The sequence below is a fragment of the Mus caroli genome, chromosome 11, assembly GCF_900094665.2.
Source record: "Mus caroli chromosome 11, CAROLI_EIJ_v1.1, whole genome shotgun sequence".
Taxonomy (NCBI): domain Eukaryota; kingdom Metazoa; phylum Chordata; class Mammalia; order Rodentia; family Muridae; genus Mus; species Mus caroli.
In genome coordinates, this window is record NC_034580.1 from 45,749,975 (window position 1) to 45,756,244 (window position 6,270).

General features: G+C 44.5%; 1 protein-coding gene across 1 annotated transcript in view; it reads right to left on the minus strand.

Annotated features, from left to right (window-relative positions):
• The window catches only part of Znf879 (zinc finger protein 879), a 74,407-nt gene that overhangs the window by 52,085 nt on the left and 16,052 nt on the right, over positions 1-6,270 (minus strand). The window lies entirely within an intron of this gene.

The following is a 6,270-nucleotide window of genomic DNA, read 5'->3' on the forward strand; positions in this document are numbered from 1 at the left end:
TTCTTCTTTTCTTCTTCTTCTTCTTCTTCTTCTTCTTCTTCTTCTTCTTCTTCTTCTTCTTCTTCTTCTTCTTCTTCTTCTTCTTCTTCTTCTTCTTCCCCTTCCCCTCTTCCTCCCCTTCCCCTCTTCCTCCCCGTCCTCCTCCCCCTCCCTCTCCTCCTCTCCCTCCTCCTCTTCCTCCTCCTCATGTTCATCTATGGTTTTCCTGGGCTTTGTTTTCCAGACTGCACTTCACAGATTCAGCTAAGGTTACTGACTAGAATCCTGGCTTCCTGCCGAAGCCCCCACTTCCTGTCCAGCCATCCTTGTCCTCTGAAGGGAATTCCTTAGTACACAATGGCTTCCACCTTCCTCCTACTGGCTCTCTCCCCAGCAATCTATTGTTGACGTTCTCCATATCATGACCAACTTTGTATAGAGCAGTAGGTCCTCTGATATTGGGAACTTTTCATATTTAGTGTAACAATGAGATTTTTTCCTTCCTGGATTCCGCAGTGTATCCAAGCTGTGACTTCGACAAAAGGTATTTCATTCCTCCTGAAATTCCTCTGCTTGCCTCTTCCTTCCTTTTCTTTTTTGTCCTCACTGAGGGACTGGCAACTTCTTAAGAGTTCTCGTCGTAGCTTCACATTACTAGATAGCTGGCCAATCAAATGGAAATAAAGATTTATGGCTTTTTCTTCAAATTTGTGAATCTTATAAGGGATTCTGCTAGAATCAGTTGTCTCCTCCGGAATAAAAGCAAGACTATACCTGAAGGTTTTATTGAATCACCTGCCCTTGAGTTGGTCCTCCTGGTATACATTAGCGGGTCCAGGAAAATCAGAGGTTTAGATTGGAGAATTAGTCTGTATTTATTATCAGTTCTTCTGTCCAGTGTGAGTAGCTTGCATCACAGGAAGGTTGTGCCTTGGTTGAGGCCCACTTCACTCACCTCTTTATAACCTTTCTTCCCATGGAAGCTGCTGAAACTTGCAGGTAAGAGGTTTTTTATTGTATATTAGTGATGTGTTTGTACTTTTTCAACAGCGTGAAATTTTTGTCACACTTATTCTGGTTTTAAGACATGCCTGCTTCTTGCAAACTTACCCTAATAAGCTATCACAAGTATTAGTTTTCAGTGTATTGAGTAAATTCTAGTTAACAGCTATAACATTTCCCCATTTGACTTTAGTTTTCTGTTGCTTCTCTAGTTATCAGTTTGCAGAATTTCTTCTAAAAATGTAATAAAAATGCCGGGCGGTGATGGTACATGCCTTTAATCCCAGCACTTGGGAGGCAGAGGAAGGCGGATTTCCCAGTTCGAGGCTAGCCTGGTCTACAAAGTGAGTTCCAGGACAGCCAGGGCTATACAGAGAAACCCTGTCTCAAAAAAAAAAAAAAAACCAAAACCAAAACCAAAACCAAAACCAAAACAAAACAAACAAAACAAAACAAAACAAAACAAAAAATGTAATAAAATGTTCAATTGTATGTAAATATTCTCCCATTATCTGATAGTGTGAAACAGCTTCAGAAATACCCGTAACTGCTCAGCGTGTCGGCGCACACCTGTGTTTCCAGCATTTGGTAAGTAGAGGCAGGAGAATCAGGAGTTTAAAGCCCAGCCTCAGCTACCTAGTTAGTTTGAGTCCAACCTGGGCTACATGAGACCCTTATCTGAAGAAACAAAGAAGATCAATAACAAAAGTGAAATACTCTATTTTTCTGAATGCTTTTATTTCTAACTGTGAAGATTTCCCAAAATAGTTTTCATCTCTTGGGATTTGGAGGTGGGGCCTGTCTGAGTGTTAGATGAACAGAAATGAAATGCTAATAGCTTTCATAGTACCGTTGGCAATGAAGTAACTTCATCCAGGGAATCCAACTCCCTCTCCTGGCTTCCACATCCACCAGGCAAGTGCAAAATAAGCCACATAAACACGTAAGCAAAACACCTATACACAGAAACAGCAAACAAACAAAAGAAGCTTAGGTAAGGCCTACCACTTTCTAGATGGATGACCTGGGCTGAGTTAATTAATTTCTTACAGCTAACAACACCAGTCTTCTTGCAGGCATCAGATCACTTGGAGCTGGAGTTCCAGGCAGTTTGTGAGCCATCCGATGATGTCGGTGCTGGGAGCCTGACTCCAGTCCTTGGGAACAACAGCAAGTGCTTGTCCCCTCTGAGCTAACCTTCAGCCACCAAAGGTCATTTGGAAAGTAGTCAGTGGATATTTTTTTTTTTAAAGATTTATTCATTATATGTAAGTACACTGTAGCTGTCTTCAGACACTCCAGAAGAGGGCGCCAGATCTCGTTACGGATGGTTGTGAGCCACCATGTGGTTGCTGGGATTTGAACTCTGGACCTTCGGAAGAGCAGTCGGGTGCTCTTACCCACTGAGCCATCTCACCAGCCCGTCAGTGGATATTGAAGAAGGTGGCAGGTCAGACATGCAACCTATGATGGCCAGGGTCACGCAAGCTTAGATAAACAGGGGAAAGGAACCCAGGTGTAAAATCAGGGCAACCGAGGAAACCCTGACAAAGAGGAAGACTGGAGACATTTGAAAGGGGAGTTTCCCTCTGCAGGACAGGACAGCGGCTGTTGGTGGGAGTCCACAAAGGAGGGGAAACTTTAGCCTCCCTCAATCAGAATGCCACAGGTACTTCTGAAGTGAATGCCCTCTGGGCAACTCATACGGATGAAGGGAAACTGAAGGGCATATTCTGCGTGTTGGGAGCCATCTGTGTGCACTGGGTGAAGCGCAGAGGGTGAATGGGATGTTTGATGAGAGCTGATGAATCAGTGCCATGGCCAGCTTACAAGTTCTAATCTTGAAAGGCCCTGAGTACTGGTCCTTCTGCCATGGTTAGGGCACACAAGTGGTCAGTCATTAAGACGGTGGTATCTCAAGATGGAAAGAATTGCTCTCCCTAGCAATTGCCTTGAGATTAACCTGATCAGCAGGGTGGAGAAAAGCCATTCTCAGTAGCTTGAAGTCTAAAATCAGGCAGATCAGAAGAGAGCACCTGGGAGAAACTTCTTTTTTTTTGGAGACAGGGTCTCTCTACATAGCCCTAGCTATTCTCAAACTCATAGAGATCTGCCTGCCTCCTTCCCGAACGCTGGGATTAAAGGCATACGTGGTACCACTCTAGCTGGAGAATGTTGTGGATAGCCCTGGTGCTGTTTGTATTTTGTTAATTCAGCTTCTCTAAGAGGGGCTGTCTGGATGAGAAGTGAATCACTCACTCAGGACTTCAGGTGACTCTTCTAATGAATAAAGAAACCAATCACTGGGCTAGTAGAAGGGACTTCTGGGATGGAGAGAGGGAAAGAAGAGGCAGGAGAGAGATACAGGCTTTTGGATAGGGACAGTGGGAGGGCAAGATGTAGCTACTAGTGTCTCCATGGTTTAGATGGTGAATCCACTAGGATTCACCACTGGAGGATTTAGATTTAATACGGCTTACAAGATTAGGATTCTCGTTATTGGGCCCAGCGATTGAATTACCATTGATTCTGAACTAAGTTTGTGTAGTGTTTTCCTTCATGCGGTGGCTCAACTGGGTTCCAGAGAGAAAAGTACAGCAGCAAAGCGTGGTTTGCCGTGCACCCCAAAGGCCATGGGAATTTTGAAGCATGGGTCTGGTGTGGTAGTGACCTGCCAGTGGGAGCTTAGCAAGCTGGGTGGAGAGATTTTGGAGCTCTGAGTCAGCATCCACAAGATGAGAACAGGCTGGCCATGCCCGCCAGTGCCAGACCGCCAGGGCAGAGAGTAGCCGGGTATAGCACGGGATGGTGCCTTTTAAAATAGTTCCTGCACCAGGAGAACACACTTATCTCAAGGGTCCCGAGAATGCACACTAGCTGTCAAAGGTAATGCTGACGTAGCTCCATCAGCCACATAGATAGCTCATGTTGCTTCAGATTAGAAGGAACAGAATGGTACCCAGGCAATGACTCTCCTAGTCAAGGCACTGCTAATCATTTGATAGATCATAAAGTCACTGTCCAGCTAATCAGCATTGTAGACATTCAAGTTGGCCCAGGTATAACTGGCTATTTACTGCCTTTCTGCCTCTTGAGAAGGAGATGAACGAATGAATATAATGTCATGTGCTACACCTGAGGAAGATAAGCTCAGAGCATGCCACCCTTCTAGGCTGTCGAGACTGTTAGCCTGATACAGGCTTCAGCCATCTGGAAGCGGCACCTTTGTCATTAACAAAAAGATGAACAGCAAGCTTAGAGATGTGACTCTCAAGCTGGACACTTGTGAGGCTGAGGCAGGAGGATCACCATCAATGTGAGGCCATCTTGGACTATATAGTGGCTTTTCGACAGGCCTGGCTTACAGAGATCTTGTCTCAAAGCAACCCAGTACAAAACGAAAAGGAACTTGGAAACTCTCAAGAGACTCAAGGTAAAGGAAGGCCAGGGAGGGTTTATCTGACAAAGGATGGGATAGGTCATATGGCTAGTCCTGAAAGCAGGCATCAGTAGCAGGAAACAGGGTGCTGCAGACTAATGCACAATCTGCAGGTGAGATTGCAGATGGATGTGTGAGAACCCAGGAAGTGCCAAGTACCCTCTTGAAACACCCTTGACATACCTAAGTGAAGACGTGTGGTGTGAATTTTCAGTCCCTCTACAGGGGAGGCTTGCCTGCACAGGTGGGATTTATTTGCTGAAAACTGAGTTTAGGTTTTGAGAGAGCCCAAAACTTCCAGGTGTGCTCAACAACCTAGAGTCTGACTGAGAGAATAGAGAATAGAGAGAATAGAGAATAGAGAGAATATCTTCTTCTTCAGCTACTGTTTTAGGGGACAAGACTGTCTAATTTCATAAACATCACTTCTACAAACCAGGAACCAAGAACTCCCCTTCTGGAATACATTTACTGGCTCTTCCATTTTCATTGTGAAATGCATTACCACCTCACAGTAGTATAGATCCTTTCTCTCCCTTGTGGTATGGAAGAGTGTCCCCAGGAACTGCATGGCTGTGAATGTGATTTCTACAAAACATATTGACGGATTAAAGATGAAAGACCTGCCCGCAGGGCTAGCCTGTCACAGCCTTTTGGGCCTGGGTCTGGCCATTGTCAGATAATGTCAATGGTACCATCTTTTATCTCAAGACCCATGGGACGGTGTGATGTTGTTTACCACTGTCAATAGAATCTTTAAGTGGCTGGATGTCCCATGGATGAAAGGAAATGAACTTTCAAATATGTAAACCGAAATTATTAGCATTCTGCTTTTTATAGTATACAGAATTAGTAACTTCAGAAATCTAACTCAAAGCTGGGTGAGGACCTGGATGCACACTTCAATAATATGGAGGTGGCAGATACACTCTAAGGCAGTAACTACAGAGGACTGACCAGGAGCAGGAAAATAGGTCAGAGCATCTGAGAACTGACCTTAGAACCCACATCTCGTGTCAATTGTATATGGGGAGATGGCAAGTCACAAAAGTGGAAGTGGACAGGAATAGCAACCATAGCTGGATGGTGGGGATCATCCCACTTGAAACAAAGCAGGTCTCTTACTCTTGTGGACAATGACTTCACTATGGTTTGGAATGGCTAAAGGGTAACGGCTATCATGGAAAAGCCCCTACTTAGGTATCATACCAGGATCATAGTTAGCTGAGGTGGGTACAACTGGGTGATACAGTACCTTTGATGACCTTTGCCTCCAGAAAGAGACCTTGAGTTCTGAAAGTTGGATTTGGGTATAAACTCTAGACTCATGGATCTTGCTAATTCTGCAATTCTGACTTGCATTATGAATGAGGTCCAGGGTGGTGATAATGAGAATGATGGTAAGATTTGGGACTCAGTCACACAATGGTCACACAAGTCAGATGACCTTTTCCAGAACACAGGTAAGAAGCAACGGGGTTGGCAGACCCAGGGGATCTGACAGAGGGTAGCCGAGACAGAAGCGGAACCATGAGATGCTTCATGTAACTGATTGACTCGTGCTTGAGTTACCTGCAGTACACCAGGCATCAGGGATGTGGGTGAGGAGAGACAAAGGGTTCTGTTAAAGTCGGCAACTTTCTTACATATGAAAATCTAGAACAAAATTTTCTTAATTTTTGTAATTTTTCTTAAATTCCTTTTTAAGTGAATTAAGAAAATTCATTTTCTTAATTTTTTTTTTTTTTTGGGTTTTTCGAAACAGGGTTTCTCTGTGTAGTCGTGGCTGTCCTGGAACTCACTCTGTAGCCCAGGCTGGCCTCGAACTCAGAAATCCGCCTGCCTCTGCC